The 23,203-nt window shown below is 41.0% G+C and overlaps 1 protein-coding gene across 1 annotated transcript in view; it reads left to right on the plus strand.

The window, feature by feature from the left end:
* Positions 1-23,203, plus strand: part of ANKRD12 (ankyrin repeat domain 12) — a 104,597-nt gene that overhangs the window by 191 nt on the left and 81,203 nt on the right. The gene's annotated exons all lie outside the window — the stretch shown is intronic.

Below are 23,203 nucleotides of genomic sequence, written 5' to 3' on the forward strand. Positions count from 1 at the left end.
CAGTGTCGCTACCGCAGATTCGGGTCCGGGGAGTGGGAATGAAGGCGGCGGCAATTACGTGGATGACATCCTTTTTTAATATCGCGCTGAGGTGAGGGGGGGAAAGAGGTGGCGGGAATGAAAACAGCCGCGGTCGTGCTTTAACGCTGCTCCGAGATTTTCTCTTTCGCTTCCTTCTGCCATATATAGATATATACGTGTCTGTCAAACTCGCTTTCTGCAAATGTGGCTGTTTTTTCTGAGGTAGCGGGGAGCGTGTATGTCCGCCCCTCTTCAGACCCAACCGGTCTATAGATGGAATGTATGCGATGGATGGTTGGACGAACGTCGGCATGTATATATTATTCGTGCCTGTGTATGTATGTATGTATGTATGTGTGTCCGTGTGTGTGTCAGTGTGTGCGTGCTCACAAGCGCGTGTACGTGTGCGGACCCGGGTCAGTGCACAGACTACCGTGGTGCTCCCCGCGAATCGCCCTTCTTGGGGTCCCGGGTGCTGTGTGTGCTGAGCGGGAGTCGTTTCGCTCCGCTGTGTTTCCCCCCGGAGCGTTTGAGAGGAAGAGAACACTCCTCCTGCTTCCCACCCCCTTTCTTGCATTGCCTTTCCTCGTAATGGAGGTGCTGCAGCCGGTTTGCCTTCCTAGAACAGGCACGAATCCTTCTCGGCTCTCCCGACACGCCTTCTCTGAGCCTCCACGAAAAGGCTTGCATTCTCTGGAACGGTCGCTCCGGAGGCAGCAAGCCCCAAGCTTTCTGGTGCTCCCAGCCTGTCACCTTTGGCGCGGCTGCAGCTGGAGCCATGGCTGCCGCTGCTGTCACTACTTCTCCGTGCTTGTGGGCTGGTCCCTGATACGCGTTTTCTCTCCGCGTTCCCCATCGTATACGGTATTAAGGCTTCTGCGTTCATGGGCCAAAGTAGGGTAATTCATAGCTATCCTAGCGCTGCTAACTCCCGAGTTTTCTGGTCTGCAGCATTGTCAGCCCTTTTTTTAAAAGGAAGAGGCGGTGGTTAGCGGGCGCGCGCGCGCCCCCGCCCGTGAGTGTTTGCGTACATTTCTACAGGCTGCTGAGAGGGGGTGAAAAAAAAAAAGAGAGAGAAAGCATAAACGGTGTTTCTAGAGCTTACGGAAATAGTTATTGCCAGCATCGTTCTGATGGACAGTGTGTGCTAGGAGCAAAAGAGTATTTAAAAACTGCGCCTTAAGTTCAGACAAGCCGGTTAGCTTAGTTTGATGCAAGACATGTGTCTCTTGGCTGGGTCTTAAGATGGAATAAAATATTTATATCTTTCTGTTATAATATAGCTTTCTGTTTCTTGCTTGACTTTTACCAGTGTTAAAATTCTTATTCTTATTACAAAAATTCTAATTCTTACTTTAAAAGTGAAACCACTTGAAAATTAAAGAAAGGAAAAGGAAAAGAAGTGCACTCTTTGGCTAAAAATGGCCAGAGTTTTGAGAATGAGAAAAATAGCATATTGAGAATCATGGAGTTTGATGAACATCGATAAGACTATTAGATATTTCTATGTGCTATCAGACAAAACACTCCAAGTTTGCCACAGTGAATACTTAATGCAATTATACTGAAATTATATAGTAATGAATTATGTAATTAATAAATATACCTAGAAGACAGAAAGTGTTGTAGAAGATTTAATTAGCTCTCGCTTGCTTCTGTGGCTCACACAAGCCATTACTTTTGGATCAAAAGTACTGACTGAAAATAATTGCAGATGTCACAGATGTATAATGGTAATTGACTGGTCTTTGAGGTGGTCCTTTATCTGATTCCAGACAGAAAGCTGCTGTTTCTTTCTATATTAAAAATAGGGGAAAGTCACTTCCCCTGAAATACATACATATGTATTATTTGGGAATACATACTGTACGTCTATATATAAGAACCACTTGTTTATCTGTTGTCCTAAATGAAAGGTTTCCCTTCCCCTCCAAACATTCTGGAATTTTTTGTTTCTCATCCTTTTCCTTACTATTCATTTTGACCTGTATATTAAAGTAAATCACACAGAAATTTGGTTAGCTGTAGAATAGGTTGCAAGGAGGTTTTGTAATGTTTTGTATATGATAGATACTGGTAATTGTATGCCACATGGCATGATGTGAAAATGTCATACAATGTTGGCAGTATTTCAATTGGCAGAAGAAAACGAGATTATAAATGACATGGTAACTCTGCCAGATTGGACAAGAAAAGGTAACTCAGGGTTGATGACAGGTAGAACTGCACTTAACCTGCTGTTTCCTTAGTTGAGCTCTTTTCAAGATTGTTATCCAAAGTCCTAATCATAAATGGGTTGGATTATTGCATTATATTTGCATTTGAAATTGTTATTTAGCCATACATAATGTATTTTGGGGGAAAGTTTGGTAATTTCAGTTTCAGATTAATATGCATATAGAAATAAAATATATGAATAGTTGTAAGTAGGCCAAGAAGGTTTTACCAGCTGTGTAAATCAACCCACCCACCCCTGAGATGAATGCTCCCTCATTCTGCTGTTCGGAATCAGTAACATCAGTGATGAGTTGCTCCCGGTTTGGTCCAGTTCTATGGAACCAGTAGTAAAACCAGCAGGAGGCTCCGCCTACCCACCCCAACGTCATGAAGGGTGATCTGTGTATGCGTAGAAGTGCGTGTGAGCAAAGCAAGCTCCTGTTGCAAACTGGTAGTAAAGGTAAATAGAACCCACCCCTGAGTAACATGGACTACTACACCATAACATAAATATGTGCTGGAATAATGGAAAAATGATTCAGTATTTCTGATAATCATGCTTGTGGTTAAGAATATTCATTCTTCTTTATTCTGAATACTATTCATATCCGTTCTAGAAAATATTCTACATGTACTGGAAAAGTATTACTTAAAAGATTAGGTAGATAGTATGGTTTACCATTAGGTTTACTGTTATTAAAATAAAATTAGAGTTTGTGACCAGCTTATTTTGTAAAAATTATTCCTGGTCTCATAACTTCCTATGGACAATTACAATGATTTATCTGCAACTGTGTCTTTAGAAACACTGTAAAAACTAAGGTTCATTCAAATCAGCATCTATCCCAGCTGGACTGACAGGTGCAAAATATATTATGTTGTTGCTTTGCAGTGTGTCTATAGTCCATTTCCAAACCCAGTTCAAAGTACTAGTGTTCAATTTACTAGCACTAAATGGCTTAGTAACTTAGGAACCTCTCTTCCTAATATTTACCTATTTGGATTCTAGTGATCTCTGTATAAGGTTTCTCTCCAAGTACCTTTGCCAAATTAAGTGAGGCAGATAATAACAAAAAGGGCCTTTTTAGGACAGGTACTTTGTTTATGAAATCTGAAAACTAATCTGGAAAACTTTGATACCTTATTGTGTATCTTGAGCAATCATTTTATTCCAATTTGTAGTATGGTTATTCCTTGTTACTTTTCTTTGTTTTTCTCTCTATGGGTGATGTAGAAAGGTAGCGTACAAAATAAATCTAATAAAATATTGAGATTATTGTATTAACCAATTTAAAATTTTTGCCAAGATGAAAGATAATTACTCCATTTATAGGCTAGCTCTTTTAAATAAGCTTCAGATTTTCTTTCTTCTCCCATAATTATATGTTTTGATTCATGGACACAATTTCTGCGTGTCTGTGAATGATTGTGAAAGCACTATGAGTATTGACTTTTGCTTACAAATGCATTTTAGTTAGTAAGCAAATCTGCAAATACAGAATCCAGAAATAAGAATAATTGACTATGCAATTCAAATACAGACTATTCCAGGTCTCAATAATTGGATAAAAATCCAAATTCTGTCTGACTGTGTCACAAATAAAATAATAATTGGCATATTGATTAAAATATACTGGTTTTCAACTAAAAGGAATGTTTAAAACTCAGAAGTGTAAATTGGATTTTCTGATCTTCTAAATACTGCAAATTCATTATAATATTTTCTAAATTTATAAATTTCTGTAGGACTGCTCTGGTCAATATACAAAAATACTAAACAAGATGATTTGCAAAACAAGTAAATATTTTAAATTGATTTTTACAGTGTTTGTACCATTAACATCTTAAATTTATCTGATCTTACTTAAGTGAAATCCAAATATGATCATATTAAACAGAGACCTTTCCATATCACTATGATTTTGTGGTATTAGAACCCCAATTAGCATACAATCTCTACAGTGAGTATCCAAGAAAAGCATCACCTGTAATTAAGCTTTTCTGTTTATTTTTTCTGTTCCTGTAAAAGTTATTCTTTTCTTCAATAATGTGGCCGTTCCTCCTTCCTTCAGGCAAGACCACTCTTCTATGAGTTAATATCCCAGTGATTTTATATAAATAATTATAGATTTATTTATTTCAAAGTGAGGTGGATGCTTTCATCTACCTTTTGGCATACTATTTGAAGTTCTCACCATATCACTTCGTTCTCCACAGAATAATTTATTGATTTGTTCATTCATTAATTCATCTAACTATTCTAGTACTGCTATAAATGTTGGGTTCTAATTTAATTTTCCATTCTTTTCTAATAATCTCCTTTCAAAGATCAGAGGTAAAATCTAAGATCTAAAATGCTATCCACTCTTCATTTTCCCTGCTCAATCATGTTACTTGGATATTTTACTGACAAATGAAAAAAATTTTAATCAAGTTTTTATTTTATTTTTTAAAATTTATACATATCATTGTGAAAAAGGCGCGATGTTTGAGTATCATTCATTTCAATACATATAAACATATTCCTTATTATTACATTCCATTTCCTTATTTCATATTATTTAATCCTATCTTTTACACAAAATTTTAATTTTCACATAATTATTAACTAGTATGCAATAACATCTAAATCGATATGCGTATACTTTCATATATTTATTTTAATTCAGATTCTATTGTACACTGACTAGAATGCCTTTCGTTTTAAACAGTTATTTTATTCATACTTTTAGAAACTATGAAATATTTTACAGTTTTTAATGTTTTTGCAATTAAATGGAAGAGTACAGTCATGATTGTTTCAAAATATATCAAAGATACAGCAAATTCTTTATAAACTATCGATACTGTTTCTTTCACAAACATCATTAGAAATAATGTACTTAGGATAGACATAGATGTTCCCTTGTGAAAGGACTTGGAAATGCGGTGTAGGTACTGTTTTCTATATTCAGTTGGGGTGTGGAGCAAAACTGCTTCAAAATCCAATTTCCTGCATAATAAACATCTTCTCTTTATTTGATTTAGCATGCAGGATTTCCCAAAAAAGAGCAAAGCAGAATTAAGATTTTTGCTTCACTATGTGTCATGTATAGGCTGTGCATCAATGTTGATGAGCTGATTTTGAATTTTGTAGAATATAAATTTGCTTCAACTTCATTGCTGATTCTAAAGAAACTGCTGAATTTTGATGTGAAATGTGAGATACAGTATTTTAATTTTTTTGGAGAAGTTTTCAATCATTTTTTAATGATGTGAAATGTTTGTATCTGAATGTGTTGAATTCTGGAATGTGTTATTGATAGTGGTGATGGTAACTCTCATATTTTTTCAATTTGTAATATGTCTGCAAAGGCAGATTTTAAAAATGGTATTTCCAAATGTTGGCTCTCTGTTTAATTTTTTTGTAAATGAAAAAAAGGTTTGCAAAGCATAATTAAATCCAATAATAAGACATTATTGAAGACTAGCAGTATATATAAATATATAAATATATATATAAATATACAAATAGAATGAGACTATTGCCTTACACACTGTAAGCCGCCCTGGGTCTTCGGAGAAGGGCGGGATATAAATGTAAATAAATAAATAAATAAATAAATAAATAGCAGTAATTAACTTTTAAAAACTTCAGGACCCTCTATAGCAGGGGTGTCAAACTCAATTTTATTGAGGGCCACATCAGGATTGTGTTTGACTTTATGGGCGTGGTGCAGGGGTGAAATGCTACCGGATCGGACCGGATCGGGCGAGTAGGTAGTGGAGTTTGGTTCTGGTTCGCCAATCCGGTAGCAATCGCTGGCTGGCCATGCCCCCGAACCACTCCACGGCCCGCAGTCCAGCCTTCGCAAGCTGGACACCGGAACACCGGGAAGGTGGCTCTCCACCTGCTCGCCCTCGGGTCAGGGGCTGGGGCCCATTCCCCGAGGCCCCGGAGCCGCCGCCTTCCCCAACCGGGTCAGGGAATGCACCATTCCCTGACTCTGGCCTTTCCCCGGAGCTGCTGCCCACTCTTCCTTCACCACACAACGTATACTTACTTTCTTCCAGCGGCTGACTGCCAGGAAAGACAAGAGTCCAAAAGATAGAGTCCCTCTCCTTGAATCTGCTGCCGCCATTGCTGCGTGTTCCATGCACCGACGGCGCAAGCGCACACCCGTTTATTTCATTTATTTATCAGCGGCAGGTTGGGTGTGCGCTTACGCAGCTGGCGCATAGAATAAGGCGGCATATTCAAGGAGAGGAACTCCGGTAACTTTTGGATGCTTGCTTTTCCCGGCAGCCAGCCGCTGGAAGAAAGTAAGTATATGCCGCGTGGTGAAGGAAGAGCGGGCGGCGGCTCTGGGACAAGGCTGGTGTCGGGGAATGGTGCGTTCTCCGACCCGGTTGAGGAGGCGACGAGCAGGGGGCGACTCCAAGGCCTCAGGGAATCGAGTGTCCCTGGGCCCCGGCCCTTGACCAAAGGCGAAGGGCGAGCAAGCGGCAAGCGGGCGGTGAGTGGGCGGCAGCTCCGGAGAAAGGCTAGAGTTGGGGAATGGTACATTCCCTGACCCCGTTGAGGCAGGTGGCGGCTCCGTGGCCTAGTTGAAGGAAGGAACAGGTGGCTAGGGAAAGGGAAAAGGCAGAATAGAAATTATTTTTTTTCCCCTACTGGGTTCTGTGGGCGTGGCTTGGTGGGGGGTTGTGACTGAGTGGGCATGGCTGTGAGTGACATTGAGTTGGCCACGCCCACTCAGTCACAGGACACACCCACCCACCAAGCCACACCCACAGAGTAGGTAGCAAAATATTTTAGATTTCACCCCTGGCGTGGTGTGTGTGTGTGTTTCTGTGTGTGGCCAGGGAGGCCTGGCCAGCTCAATGTCACTAGTGTCGGGGACAGCTATGATGGCTGGGGACATCTTCCTGCAGCCCTCTGCCAGTGAAAACTGCCCTCCCAACTTCCATTTTTGCTGGCAGAGAGCTGGAGGAGGCCGTCGCAGCTGAAAACAGAGCACAGGAGGCCCTCCTGAGCTCCGTTTTTACTGGCAGAAGCACCACAAACTGGTTCTTTGCTATTTCCAGGTTGATCCTGCGAGTCAGATCTAAGCACCCCATGGGCCAGATTTGGCCCATGGGCCTTGACTTTGACACACCTGCTCTATTGTACTTGTCTTCACTTTGGACTTGGTGATACTAATCCGATAACTATAGTTCTGTTATTAAACAACCAACAAAGGTAATTTTTCTCCAATATGTTTTCTCTTGTTTAATATTCAAAGAAACAACACTTATGTTGCTCTCCATATTTGTTGTGTGAGCAATCTGTTGCAAAATGTTCTGGCATTTTCCATTGTGATGGTAATTGTGTGAAGCTTCCAAAATAACATTGGCTGAACTATTTTTTTCTATTTACAAACATTGAGTTAAACAAGTAATAAAATAAAAATAATTTTAATTTGCATTCTAATTAATTTTAAAACATGTGTAAAACATGTTTTATAATGTAAATATTTTCCAGCCGTTTTAAATATAATACCATGGCAATATATATAAAGAAAGTAACTCCCACTTAGGAAAATGAATACAGCAATAATAGTTGTAAGAATGTTTAAACAAAAATATCCAGTTTAGAAAAAACCTTTCCTTGCATTAATATATATTGCATAGTTTTACAAACTTTGGTATTTAATAAATTTGATAATTTTAGTATATACTAGCTGATAACCTGGTGTTGCCCGGGTATTTATTTATCTCAATCCTGTATTAGATAGGAAAAGCCATCACTCACTGTGGTGAGAATTAGAGACCTAATTGCCCTGGCCAACAGCCTGGGAGAAATTCTACAGGGAACAGCCTTTAAAGTAATTATCCGCATTAGCAGGCCCTTCCCCCGACAACTTGCCCTCTTTGCTTGAAGCTGAGGGCCTAGGGGGTTTATTGTTTGTTTGTTTGTTTGTTTAAGAACCAATCCTCCTTACCAGAGGGAACTCCCTTGTGTTGGCAACTCCATTGTGATGTACATTAGAAGTCATTCATTGATTGATTGGTCTTATGATCATATCAATAAACTAAAATAAAGTTAAATAAAAGGTCTATTTACAAGATGAAATAGGTAGGAGAAAATTCAATAAAAAAATATGTGCTTAATACAAACATCGGTGTTCAGATAAACACATTGCTTTTACTCAATACACCAATCTATTTAATATAATAGATCAGTGATGGTTAAACTTTTTGGTGCTGAGTGCCCAAAGTGTGTGCACAAATGCACGTGTGCATGCCCAAACCCCCAAAATGCAATGAAAGCACCCCTTATGCATGCGCCCTGCCCCTGTGCATGCACATGCATTCCCTGTGCATGCGTGTGTGTTCCCCGTGCATGCCCTTGGTGCCCCTTTTGGCTTCCAGGTTGGTGCAGGAGGCTTTCCAGGCCCAAAATGGTGGAGTGTGAGGGGCTTTGCACTGCGTCCCCGTGCCCCATTTTGGCTTCCAGGTTGGTGCAGGCCCAAAACAGGGCATGGGGGACGCATGGGTGAACCCCAAAATGCAATGTGAACACCTCACGCATGCGCCCCACCCCCCCACACATGTGCCTCACACACACCCTGCACATGTGCAGCAGAAACCGAAAGACCAGCTGGCTGCGGGAGGCGCACAGTGGAGCTGGGCTGGGGCGATGGCTGGAGTGCCCGCAAAGAGGCTCTGCGTGCCACCTGTGGCACGTGTGCCATAGGTTCGCCATCACAGTAAAAGATTCTTAGCTGAACTGCATTGTGTATAAACTTAATAGTTGTGATAACACTGCATATGTTAGAGCCCAAGAGGAAACAGGACAATCTTCAGTTCAGGTCCCAGGGGACTGTTCTTTCAAGTAGGGATTTTAGATATCTAAAGATAAAAGGGACCTACAGTTGACTTTTTGATGGGTAGGGTTTTACAGCACTATACACTTTCAATTAGGTTTTGAATGGAGGGCCTTAATCAGGAGTATGTGTATGGGTTCCATGTTTAATGTGGCTAATTTCTTCCAAAGAATGTTTCTATCATGGAATTAAAAAACACACTTGTGATCTATGAAGGCAGTGAGCAGTTTGTCAGGGTTCCAAGTAACACCCCAACAAAATAAAACTCCGAGGCTTGAAGTTCCTCAAAGCTAACTTTTATTAGAGATAACATATTAGCACAGGTGGGAAAACCCGAATCTGAGAGCATCTGGGTTTTCTACACCCAGAAGAAAGTTCAAGACCTTGCCCCTCACCCACATGTCCACCAAACATCCAATCAGGTACCGTCCGGAACAGAAGATACCTCCTCATCTTTCTCAACACAGCTGCAGGGCACAATGGCCTTGACTTTCTATAAAGAATTTTATTTTGACTACATATCTTTTTCATTCTATACAATCCCCCCTCCCAATTTCCCACAAATTGAATTTGTGGCAGTCCTGAAGCCTGAAGGCACAAAGGTAGAAAATGGCTTCCAGGTCTGAGTGGCTGCCCCCCCCCCCAGAAAAGACATGTGTTCTAGAAAAAGAATAATACAGGGGGGTTAATCATATTCCTAACCACTCCTCCCCCCCCCCAGGGGGCCCTTTGGCTTGTCCATGTACTTGTCATGGAATTGTTTCACTAACCTATCTGCTTTCACATTCCAATTCTTAACCCAGGTTGCTCCAGACAAAGGATACCTTTTCCTTTTTTTTTTTTTAGTAAAAAAGTTTTATTTTTACAATCATGTCAAACAACTCATTCAATGTACAGTTATATACATTTAGTCGGGCCTGCCCAGTCACCACCCCCCTTTTTAACACTCTTCCCTCTTCTACCTTCTTTTACTTTCCAGACCTTCCTCTCCTTCTCTTATCTACATCCTCTCCTCCCTCCACCCTACACCTTCCTTCTCCCTCTTCTACCCCTCTTCCTTCCTCTTCTCCTCTTTCCTACCTCCTACTCTCTCTTTTCTCCCTCCCCACAGTTCTAAAATGGTAACTGGGCAGACCCGACCCTACATTAATTATATTTATACATCTTCAATAATCCCTGTACATTCACCATCACTCCATCTCTAGCCTCAACCCCCCAATTCCCCTCCCCCCACCCCCCCACCCCGACTTCCCAGAACAAAATGCAGGGTATCAAAACTAACAATCATAATCTAAAATAATTCCTAAATTATAATCTCTAGTCTCTCCACACTTAATCACACTCTCAATTCCCCTCTCCTTCAGAAATATATCTAATACAAAATATTTCCTAAATTTACTCATATGCTATTCGATATTTTTTTATCTGATACTTATTTTGAATATAATCAATCCACATTTTCCATTCTAAAATATATTTTTCTTGTGTATAGTCTTTCAAGTAAGCAGAGATTTTTGCCATTTCTGCCAGATTTGATACTTTAAGTGTCCATTCTTCAATTGTAGGTAATTCTTCTTTCTTCCAATATTGAGCAATCAAAAGTCTTGTGGCTGTTATTAAGTTCAAAATCAATTTAGTCTCTATAGCTGTACAATCCATAATTATTCCTAGTAGAAAGAACTGTGGAGTAAACTTAATCTTTTTCAAAATATTCTGCATGATCCACCATACTTTAATCCAAAATGCTTTAACTTTTTTACAAGTCCACCATATATGGTAATAAGTGGCATCTTCACAATCGCATCTCCAACATTTAGCCTGTACATTAGGATACATACATGACAACTTTTTGGGGTCTAAATGCCATCTATAAAACATCTTATAAAAATTTTCTCTCATATTTTGCACTTATGTAAATTTAACATTCCTCACCCAAATTCTTTCCCAAGTTTCCAACATTATTGGTTGCTGAAAATTTTGTGCCCACTTAATCATACAATCCTTAACCAATTCAGTCTCTGAGTCTATTTCTACTGATACATTATACAACCTCTTAATATACTGTTGGCCTTGATCTCTCATTTGTTTTAACAAATTATCCTCAGTTTGCTTAACACCTATTTTTTGATCTAATTTCCATCTAGCTTGTAATTGTCCATATTGAAACATTCATTTTTATAGCCGCTATTCTTCCCAGCAAAGATAGTTGTAACTTCTTCCAACTCTCCATTTCTTTCCATAACTTCTGCCATAATACCTCATAATTATTTTTGTATAATTTAACATTTGAAGCTGTAATATATATTCCTAAATATTTAACCTTTTTAACAATTTCAAAACCTGTAGTTCTTTCTAACTCTTCTTTTTGTTGTATATTCATATTTTTAGTTATCATCTTTGTCTTTTGCTGATTCACCTTAAATCCAGATACTTTGCCATACTGACCAATTATATCTTTTAAACCAGTAACTGAGTATATTGGTTGAGATACAGTAACAACCAGGTCATCTGCAAAAGCTCTTAATCTGTAATCTTGATGTTTAACTCTAATTCCCTTTATTCAATCGGAATCACATATTTTATTCAGAAGAATTTCTAAAGTTAAAATAAAAAGTAATGGGGACAAGGGACATCCCTGTCTCGTCCCTTTCCCAATTTTAAAAGTTTCTGTTAACCCACCATTTACTATTATTTGTGCTGTTTGCTTCTGATATATTGCTTTAATTGCATGGATAAAATAATCCCCAAATTGCATTTTTTCTATTACTTTAAACAAAAACTGCCAATCCAATCTATCAAAAGCTTTTTCAGCATCCCAAAAAAGTAATGCCGCTGAGACTTGGTTATTTCATTCCAAATATTCAAGTAAATTTACGATTTGCCTCACATTATATCTCATCTGCCTACCCTTAATAAATCCTGACTGATCATTATGAATTATTTGATTCATCACTGGCATTAATCTATTAGCAAGTATCTTGGTAAATATCTTGTAATCAGTATTTAAAAGTGATATAGGCCTATAATTCTCTGCTTTAATACCATCTCGATCTTCCTTCGGTATTAACGAAATAAAGGCTGTCCTCCATGAAGGGGGAACATCTCCTCCCATTTGAATTTTATTAAATAACTCTTTAAGTGGTTCAACCATCTCATTTTGTAAATTTTTATAATAAACAGCTGTTAAACCATCTGTACCTGGTGCTTTACCGATTTTAAGTTGCTTAATTGCTAACAAAATTTCCTCTGAAGTAATTAATTGATTCAGTTCTTCTCTTTGATTTTCTGTAAGCTCACAAATATTTTGTTGTTGTAAATATCTTTCTATCTCTGTATCATCAATCATATCCCTAGAATATAACTTACTATAATACTCTATAAATGCTTTTTTAATCAAGTTCTTTTGATAAACTTCCTTACCCTATATTCTATTTATCAATCGTTCGTGATTTCTGTTTTTCCTTATTAAATAGGCAAGCCATCTTCCTGGCTTATTGGCATTATTAAACGTATTATGTTTTACATATTGTAAATTAATTGCTACTTGATCTGCCATCAACATATTAAACTGACCTCTTAATATATTTATTGATTCTTTTATTTTACTATTTCCTGGGCTATTTATCAATAATTGTTCTTTCTTTTTAATTTCCTCTTCCAGTTCCTTTTTCTTTTTCTGCAATTTATTTTTGTATTTAATATTCATTTGTATAAGATTTCCTCTCATATAAGCCTTGCTGGCGTCCCAAATCATCTCTATAGATGTCTCTTTTTTCATATTCATAATAAAAAATTCTTTCATTTGCTTTTTACATTCATTTACATTTTGTTCATATTTAAACAAATTCTCATTCAACCTCCATGATCTCTTAGCCTCCTTTCCCGATCAAATTCAATCCAAACCGGACTATGATCAGATAGAGTTCTTGAACAAATCTTAGTCTTCTTCACTCTAGAATACAAATCATTAGTAATCAAAATAAAATCAATCCTCGAAAATGATTGATGCCTGTCAGAAAAGAAGGTAAAATCCCTCTCTTCTGTATTATGTTCTCTCCAAATATCTCTTAATTCCAAGTCCTCCATCATTTCAAAAAAAGCCTTTGGTAATTTCGCCCGGCTTGATATCTTCCTTAAACTTTTTTTGTCTTTTTGAGTATCCAACACACCATTCCAATCACCCATTAATATATATGATTTATAATCCCAAAATACTATTCTTTTATGTAAAACTTGAAAAAATTTTCTTGTTGTTGATTCGAGCATAAACTCCTATTAATAATGTCTTCTTTCCTCCAACAAAAGTTCAATAGCAATGTATCTTCCTTGCTTATCCACCTCAATTAATTTTGCTGATATATCCTTCTTTATATATATAACTAAACCATTTTTTTCCAAAGAGGAGGCAACAAAATGTACTCCCAGTTTTGAATTTATCAAATATTTCTGGTCTAAAGATCTAATATGTGTTTCTTGTAAACAGGTAATGTCATTTTAAATTGTTTCAAATAGTGAAATACTTTCCTTCTCTTCATGTGAATTCAAACCATTAACATTCCAAGATAATAGTTTAATTGCCATTATCGGCCAAAGGAAACTTTTGGAACACTAGCCGAGATCACATTTTGCTTTAGGCCTTGCTCCTCCCACTGTTTCCGTTGTAGTAGTTGCCAGTTGTTGTTGTGCCTTCATCTCTTGTTCCTTGCGTTTAGCAGCAGCTCTTGTCAGCCTTTGTTCTTTTGAGTCTGAACCCGTAGGTATTTCCAACACTTGTAATAAATCTTCTTCCATCACAATCTGTTCTTGTACCTGCTTCACTTCTCTTTCCTTCACTTCAGTCTCCTTCTTCTAGCTTCCAATGGAGGAAGACTTCCAACTTTAATGCCTCAACATAAAATTCTCTTGCTTTTCCAACTGTATTGAGACGATGTACTTTCCTGCATAATATACTATTATACCAGTTGGAATATCCCATCTATATTCAATCTGACGTTTTTAAGTTCATTCACCAGGAAGGCAAATTCCTTCCTAGCCCTTAACATTTTTGGTGGAATTTCCTTTAATATTAAAATATCTTGACCAGCAATCTGAATCTTCTCCCCCTTATATGAGGCTTGCAAAATCTGATTTCTCACTGTTCTATTTGTAAAATAAATAACAACATCCCTTGGCAACTTTTTTTGCCTTGCTATCCAAGAATTCACACGATATATTTTATCAATTTGATAAGCCACATCTGCTGGACGAGCTGCTAATATCTCAGCAAATACTTCAGAAAAAAATTCCCTTAAATTCTCTTCTTTATTCTCTTTCAAACCACAGATTCTTAGAGCAAATTCCATATTTCTATATTGTATCAAAACTATTTCATCATCTGTTTTTTCCATTTTCCTTTGAAATTCAGCCATTTTATTTTCTAATTTTGAATTATGTTGCTTAATTTCTTCAACTTCCTCTTCTAATAAAATCACATTTGTTGCCAAACTTTGTACTGCAATTACAAATCCTTCCTTAACTTCTTTATTTCCCACTTGAATTTCTAATATCTGCTCTTTCATTTCAGACATCTCATCAGTTATTACTTTAAATTTTTCTTGCATAAAGTCTTTTAAGTTCTCTTGTACCGCCTCTAAGTTCAATGTTCTAGTCTCTGCTGTATGAGCTGGAGAGGCACCAGCTGATGAAATTCCAGAGCCCTTTGTTACAGTAGACTTTAATTGTTTGGCTGCCATCTTCTATAAAATTATTTATTTATTTCCAACTTAATATTCACTTTAAATCTTCTTAACCTCTGAGAAACACAGTCTTTTAAAGCAATATTTAAAAATCTCCCCTAGATTCTATCAGCAGGCAGCAAAGAGTTAAAGAGTTAAAGTAGCAAATAACATGCAATTTACCAGCAGCAGACGGCAAACGCTAAAAGTATCACTTTCGCTTTCCACTCGTTAACTTGTTAACAATTTGCCTCCATTTTCTTGCTGTTTTCAAGCTTGTTACAAAGTAACGGGGAATTGGCTTGGCTACTTGCATAAAGTTCTCCCACTTTCGTTCTGTCCGGTATAATCCTTTATTGTCCAAAATAAATCTCGGTGTTTGGTCGTGGTGATTGGTTCCGCCAAAGCAGAAAAATCCTCGGATCTGGAGCACTTCGGGTTGCTGGAGGGAACTTAACCCTTCAAACCCCTTTTTTCTCAGGGGCTTTAGGGAAATTCAACCTCTGCCCTCAGCTCACCATCTCTTCTTCTCCCGAAGAGAGGGTTTTTCGAACCGCTGGACAGCAGATTTAAGCTGTCCTAGCGATTCCACATAATCCAGAGGTTGGCGCCATCACCTACGGTGCCAAACAGGAAGTCCCTACGGTGCCAAACAGGAAGTCACAAAGGGTACCTTTTCCAGTGTACTAAGTTGTAATCGACCCCTATATAGCTTAGAATCTAATATTTTCTTGACTTCATAATAGGTTTCTCCTTGTACCACTATAGGAGTAGGAGGTGGTTAGGCTTGAGGTCTTAGGTTGGACCCAACTGAGGGTTTCAGGAAGCTACAATGAAAGACAGTGTATTTTCCCTAGAATGTGAGGGAGGCTAAGCTGAACTGTCACTGGATTAATTATTTTTACCATTGGGAAAGGACTTAGGAACTTGTGTCCCAGTTTCTTGCCATGTAGCCTTAATCATATGTATTCAGTGGATAGAAAACCTTATCTCCCACCCGCAAGGGGGGTTGGCGCGAACAGTGCTTGTCTGCCTGTTTTTTATATTCTTCTGCGGCTTCTGACACCACTTTCTTCGTATTTTCCTACCCCATTTTTAATGACTCCATCCATTCCGTTAGAGACACGGACAAAGGGGGCTCTTTGGGCAACTCAGGCATGGGGACAAACTCCATGCTTCTCGTGACCTGGAAAGGGGTCAGTCCAGCCCTCTTTGTTGTAAGCCACCTCTGCAAATGGTAATAGATCTGCCCAGTTCTCTTGTTGGTAATCCACATAACATCTTATGTATTGCGCTGCCATTGCGTTTGTACGTTCCACTGCTCTGTCGTGCTCGGATGAAAAGCCGAGCTAAGCCCTTGCGTGGATCCAATGGACCTCAAGAATTCTCTCCAGAATTTTGCAGTTAACTAGACTTCTTGGTCTGAGATGATGCAGCGGGTTATTCCATGAAGGCGGTAGATGTGTTTGATGAAAAGTTTTGCAAATTTCTTTGCAGACGGTAGTCTGGAGCAAGCAGTGAAATGGGTTTGCTTTGAAAATTGATCAATAACTATCCAAATTACTGTGCTCCCCCCACTTTCTGGGAGTTCAACTATAAAATCCATAGCAATTTCTTCCCAAGGTCTGCCAGGGCTTGCCACTTGCTGAAGAAGTCCTGGCGGTTTTCCAGGTTTCGACTTCATCATTGTACATGTCGCACAGCTTCTTATGTAGTCTTCCATCTCTGCTTTCATCCTTGGCCACCAGACTTGTCTCCTAGTGAGGTGTAGAGTTTTCAGGAATCCAAAATGGCCAGCCAGTTTGGAGTCATGGCTGTGCTGGAGTACTTCAAGTCGCAGGCTTGCTGGGACATATAATTTGGATCCTTTCCACGCTAGTTCCTCTCTCATGGCCAGAACGTCTTTATTGTTGGTGAGCCAAGGGTCCATTGGTAGTGCTGCTTTCCATTTAACTGTCAATCCATCCCGATTTGGGTCATGTGGTTGTCCGGCTTGGCTCCTGGTGGTGACTTGGGCAACTGATTGTGAGTGGGGAAAGATGGCATGGACCACTTCCTCCAGGTGGCTCTCAAATTGAGGCTTCCTCGATAGGGCATCTACTAACAGTTTTTTTTCCTGCTGGTATGGGAGACAGTTTCCTGTGAGTCTTTAGGGCCTCAAGGTTTTTCTGATCAGTCCAGACCTCGAAAGGCACTTTACTCCCCTCTAGCAAATGCCTCCAAGAGAGTGAAGTCCAGCGAACTGCATAAGCCTCTTTTTCCCAGATGGCCCATCATCTCTCTGTGTCATTGAGCTTTTGGACATGTAGGTGCAGGGCAGTAATTGTCCTCTGTTGTTCCTTTGTAGGAGTACTGCAGCCACCGCCACATCACTGGCATCGGCTTATATGATGAATTGCTGTTCTGGATCTGGGTGCAAACAGTCTTTTTAGGTTCTCTTTAGGTTCTCAAAGGCTTTTGGCAATCCATTGTCCTAGCAATTGGTTGTGTTGGCTTTCGCTTCGTCAGCAGGGACCCTGTTTTCAAAAGTTTGGTTAGGAGTAGAGCCATCTCTACAAAAGCCAGGATGAATTACCTATAGAAGTTAGCTAACCCCAGGAAGCTCTGAAGTTCCCTCTGGGTGCATGGGGGTTGCCAATCAAAAACTGCTTTCACTTTCCTTGGGTCCATCTCTATGCTTCCGCTGGAAATTTGGTAGCCCAAGTAGTCTAAGGAGGTTTTGTGAAACTCACATTTGACAGCTTCGCATGAAGTTTGGCAGCAAGGAGTTTTTTCAGCACTTGCCAGATGAGTTTCACGTGTTCCTGAAGGGTCTTGCTGAATATGAAAATGTCATCTAAGTAAATAAGGACCCCCTTATACAGAGGCTCATGTAGCACTTCATTGATGAATTGCATGAACACTGCGGTGGCTCCTTGCAGTCTGAATTTAAAAGCATTACTTTAAATTGGAAACTGCCAAGTGGGCAGTTGAAAGCAGTCTTCCACCCATCCCCCTCTCTGGTCCTTATGCGGTAGTAGCAGGGGTGAAATGCTACTGTTTCAGAACGGTTTGGCCGAACCGGTAATGATGGCAGTGGGTGGTTCAGAGAACCGGTAGCAACGGTAGTGTGAAGCTCCGCCCACCTGCCCGCATGTGCAGAAGGTATGCGTGCGGCGCATGCACTTCCGAACCAGTAGGGAAAGTAAGTAGATTTCACCCCTGGGTAGTAGGCTTCCCTTAAGTCCAGTTTGGTAAATACCTTGCCCTTCGACAAGTTGTTAAGCATGTCTTTCATGAGTGGGAGGGGATAGGTGTCTTCCACGCACACAGCGTTGATTCCACAAAAATCAATGCAGAGCCTCATCCCCTCATCCTTTTTCTCTTTTAAGAGAAAGTGGAGGCACTGGGGCCGCCACTTTGGATTTTGTGGACTGGAAGAAGCTGCGTTCCAGATTGGTATCTATCTACTTCCTCAATTTCTCAATCTCTTTTGGAGTTATGGAATACATTTTTGGCTTGGGTAATTTAGCCCCTGGCACAAATTGTATCACGCAGTCAGTTGAGCAGTGAGGGGGGATGAAATTGCAGTCCTTTTTGCTAACCCCTCTCCATAAGTCTCGATATTCCTTGGGCACTTGCTGGCTACCAGGTAAGGCGTCTCGGGCCGGAGCTGTAGGTTCCAGCGCGGTAGTCTCCTTTGGGGTGGTGAGTTCTGGGGGATGGTTCTGCCTTACTGGTGACAATGGCCCAATGCCAATGACTAGCCTCCTATAGCTGCCATCCTAAGAGATGATGGGGCCCCACTTACCAACCCTGCAAGTCCCAATATGACTGAGTTGGTCATCTTTGGGGCGACCACAAACCGGAAGAGTTCCTGATGGCACCCCATTTCTAGTCTGACAAGCTCAGTGACCAAGGTGGCAGGAGCCCTGCCAATTAGCGTTCTGCTGACTTGCTTGAAGCTGATGAGGTGCACCAGGGGCCTTGTGCGTATGCCCAACTGTTCAACTATGGGGAGACTGATTAGGCATCACGTGTAACCGGTGTCTATGATGGCTTCTACTTCCCCTTGAACCCCCATCTCTGGGACTGCTAACGTAATTTTGAGGACCATCGGGTTGTCATCGCCACTGCTTTCCCTCGGGGAGACTGGAGGAGATCTGCTGGCTAGAGTTCCCTCTGCTTCGATGGGCAGGAGTGGGACTTCTGCAGCCTGTTTGATGCTCCGTCCTTTGTCCAGCTATTTCTGCGGGATTTTCCTTGCTCCAGCTCGAGCAGACGACCTGGTTTGAGAAATGGGGATTGGAGCCAGGCATTCTGAGACCCAGTGCCCTTGCTGACCATGCAGGTAGCATTTGATAGTCCCAGATGGTGTGGGAGGGGGCTCTTCCGGGTTCTTCATCTGTGCCCAGCGTCCTAATGGTCTCCTAATTGGTTTATCCGCAGCTGGTTTGCTGTGAGGGTGATGCTCTAGGTCCAGAATGATGGCAGTGTTATACCATGACTGTATCCAGTCTGGTATTCCCCTTATGCCGCAGGCTTGTCTGAGATCCGGATCCAGGGCTTCTTTGAAGGTATGCACCATCAGGCGCTCTGACCAGTCTCGCAACTCCTCAGCCAGCCTCCGAAACTCCCATATTAATTCTTTTGCGGTTCTTCCACCTTGTTTCAGTTTGCTTTAATTTGGGCTTCAGCGTCTACTTGCTGGGCAACGTTGTTGAACCTAAACTGCATCGGTTGGATGAACTCATCAGCGTTTTCTAGCTCAAGAGCCTCCTTGTCATGAAGTTCAGCTATCCATTCTGCCGCCGCTCCTTCGTTCATGCCATCTGAGATGGCAGAAATCAATTCCCTGTGAGATGGGTATTGATTTCCATATTGGTCGATGTGGGCTCAGACAGGGTTGAGGAAGTACGCCAACTTCCCAGGAGTCCCATCAAAAGTTGTCTGAAACCGTGGCGGAGGAGCAACTGGCGGGACCGACAGCTGGGCTTGCATGGCTGGCTGGCCAGGTGCTTGCTGCTGAACCAGGGTTTGCTGCAGAGCTGTTGGCACATGCTGTTGAGCCTGGACCTGTTGAGGGATTGCTGCTTAAGGTATTGTTATGGCTGGATTGGGGCTTGCTGCTGCGCAACAGCTGGCTACTGAAAGAGACCAGGCTGCTGGAATGGTAGTGGCTGCTGGATTGGGGTCGGTGTCCACTGGCACTGCACCCATCCTTGTCCCAGTAGAAAGCCCACCCGGGAGAGATTTGGCTTGCTAATGGCAACCCGAACCCGGGTTAGTCCTGTGGAGTAGGCAGACTCCAGAATCCCTGTGGCGGACTCTGCATTCCATGGCTGGGTTGCCTCAGCAGGGTTAGTTGCTGGATCGCTTGTGCCCTGGGGTGGAGGGAGCCCACCACTGGGCTGGGCTGCAGAGTAAGGCTGGGAGTTGAGCCACTCAGGGCTGAATGGAAAAGAGGCTGATGCTCCGGTCCTGTGCTGTAACTCCTTGGCTCGGAAAGGTGAATGTTGGGTGTGTCAACATTCACCTAAGCTGCCCAGTGCCAAGGGGCTGGGCTGTCCTGTTCACGCTGAGTTGGCTCAACTGCTCCAGGAGACTAGCCAGTGACTGGCTATGTGACAGTGGCAGGAAACCCCATTCTCTAGAGCTCCTGCGGCATGGCTACTGTTCCACTCTCCAGCGGAGGATCAAGGTTTGTCCTGCACTCACTTGTGGTTCTGACAGAACTCTTGAGATAGGGGTAAATCCCACAGCTTCACCCTGCAGCTTCAGGTCTGGTTGCGACCTCCACTCTGGCATCGGCTCCTTGCGTCGAGCGTCCAGCTGGCATTCGGCTTCTGAGGCTTCCATGGCTTCCTCCGTACCCAGGGAAGGAGAGTAGAGGGTTTCAGAAGAAGTTGTTGAGCCTGTGCCTGTTGCTCCCTCCATGGATTTCCTTTCTTCCTCCGTCTTACCTGAGTCTTCACGCTGCCCTGTATCGGGTCAACACGTAAGGCTCAGGACGCTGGACAGCACCCCGTAGCTCAGGGGAGACGCCTTAGTTTGAAAGGAAATTCAGGTTAATGTCAGGGTTCCAAATAACACCCCCAATGAAATCAAACTCCGAGGCTTGAAGTTCCTGAAAGCGAAATTTATTAGAGATGTCATATTGGCACAGCTGGGAAAACCTGAATCTGAGAGCTTCTGGGTATTCCACACCCAAAAGAAAGTTCAAGACCTTGCCCCTCACCCACATGTCCACCACACATCCAGTCAGGTACCATCCGGAACAGAAGATACCTCCTCATCCTTCTCAACACAACTGCAGAGCACAATGGCCTTGACTTTCTATAAAGAATTTTATCTTGACTACATATCTTCATCACTCTATACCAGTGGTAGTCAACCTGGTCCCTACCGCCCATTAGTGGGCGTTCCAGCTTTCATGGTGGGCAGTAGGGGTTTTGTCCGATACTGAAGCACTTTCCTTTTTTTAAATTTAATTTACTTTTTAAAAAAATTTCATAGCATTATTTAAAAACATTGTCATTAGGTTTTCATAAAATTCCCCGTGGCAATTTAAATTTCTGAAAATATACTATTTCTATCGCCCGCGCATAAGTTTAGTTCACGTTACGTAAGTGAAACTAAATGGCGCTATAGTGCAACCACAAACAAAAGAGCCTCATCCCAAAATAGCTCGCACATCTCCCCCCATACTACCCAGCTGTAACAGACAAGCAGAGCTGGTAGCCGGCACCCCCCCCAACCCAATCCATGATGCGCGAGAGGCATGTGCAGACGACGATGCACGGCACATTACTGTGGAATCGGTGGGCAGTTAGAAAATTTTACTACTAACAGAGATACAAAAGTGGGCAGTAGGTATAAAAAAGTTGACTACCCCTACTCTATACAATCCCCCTCCCAATTTCCCACAGTAGAATTTGTGGCAGTCCTGAAGCCTGAAGGCACAAAGGCAGAAAGATGGCTTCCAAGTCTTTCCAAGAGTTTCTTCTTTTTAATTATTCATTTCATTATGAGAAGTGTAAAACAAAATAATTTGTCTATTATGGAGTGCTCTGATCTAAATTGCAATTTGTTCTTCCAGTAAGGTGGTTTCTTTTTTTCTATCATCAAGTCTTCTGTTTTACTCAAAAAGTATTTAGCACTCATCTTAGCCATAATTCTAAGACTATAGGTCTATAATATTTTGGATTACCCTTGCTTGATCCGGTAATAAAAAATGCTACTGGTTTGCCAAACAAGTAGTAAAAAATGCTACTAGTTCATCGAACTGGTAGTAAAAAAAAGTAAGAAAAAAGTTCCGATGATCGGCTGAGTGACACGTTATTGTCGGAACTTTTTTTTTTTACTTTTTAAAGCATTTTTAACAGTAAAAAAAATGCTTAAAAAGTTTTTTAAAAAAAAGTTCTGATGTTTGTGTGTTGCTCAGCAAATCTTCGGAACTTTTTAAAAAAACTTTTTAAGCATTTTTTACACCGGTTCTCTAGAACCGGTAGTAAAAAATGCTTTAAAAAGGTTAAAAAAAGGTCCTGACAATCACAGCTGTGGTGCGCAATCATTGGAACCTTTTAAAAAACTTTTTAAAGCGTTTTTTTACTACCGGTTCTCTGGAACCGGTAGTAAAAATGCTTTTAAAAAGTAAAAAAAGGTTCCCAAGCTTGCATACCACAGCCGATTTCCCCCTCTAGCTGTTCTCCATCGTGGTGGAGACAGCAGTCAGGCATGGGTTGTATTTGTCTGTTTAGATTTGAAGGACTGAGTCTGTCAGAGTTGTTAAGTCCTGCCCTTGTTGCTAGGGGCTCCCAGCTTTTGGCTCAGTCCTTCAAACTGGATGGAGGTGTGGGATATTTCTCTTCACATTCCTGGTTGCTATTTCTACCTAGACATCTATCGTTTTTTTTCCAGTAACAGTGAGTTACAGAGCTGACTCCCAGTTTGGTTGAGTTGAGTTTGGCTCTTGTTTCAGCGGCTGGGCTTCAGCTTTGCCGACTGGCATAGTGATCTCTTCTTCCTAGCCGGTATATTTCTTCTTCTTTTTTTATTCAAAAAGTTTTACAGAAAATTTTTTCCCCCCTTTCCCCCCACCTCCCTCCCCTCCCTTCACAACCCCCCCCCCCGGACTTCCCGGAACGAGCACAAGGTATAGTTAAAGATAAAACAAACATATGCTAAAAAATTTTCGTCCCAACTTAATTATACCCCTACAATCATCAATTCCTAACTTCCCCCGAAAACAATCAAAAATAATACATCATAATCATTCAAAAACAGTCTGATAACTCTTAGTCTGATATCTACTTTGAATATAGTCAATCCATTTTTTCCATTCCTTTAAGTATCTTTCTTGCGTATTGTCTTTCAAAAAGGCTGATATCTTCGCCATCTCAGCCAAATTGGCAACTTTCAATA

This window comes from Ahaetulla prasina, chromosome 3 (genome assembly GCF_028640845.1).
Source record: "Ahaetulla prasina isolate Xishuangbanna chromosome 3, ASM2864084v1, whole genome shotgun sequence".
In the NCBI taxonomy this organism is placed as follows: domain Eukaryota; kingdom Metazoa; phylum Chordata; class Lepidosauria; order Squamata; family Colubridae; genus Ahaetulla; species Ahaetulla prasina.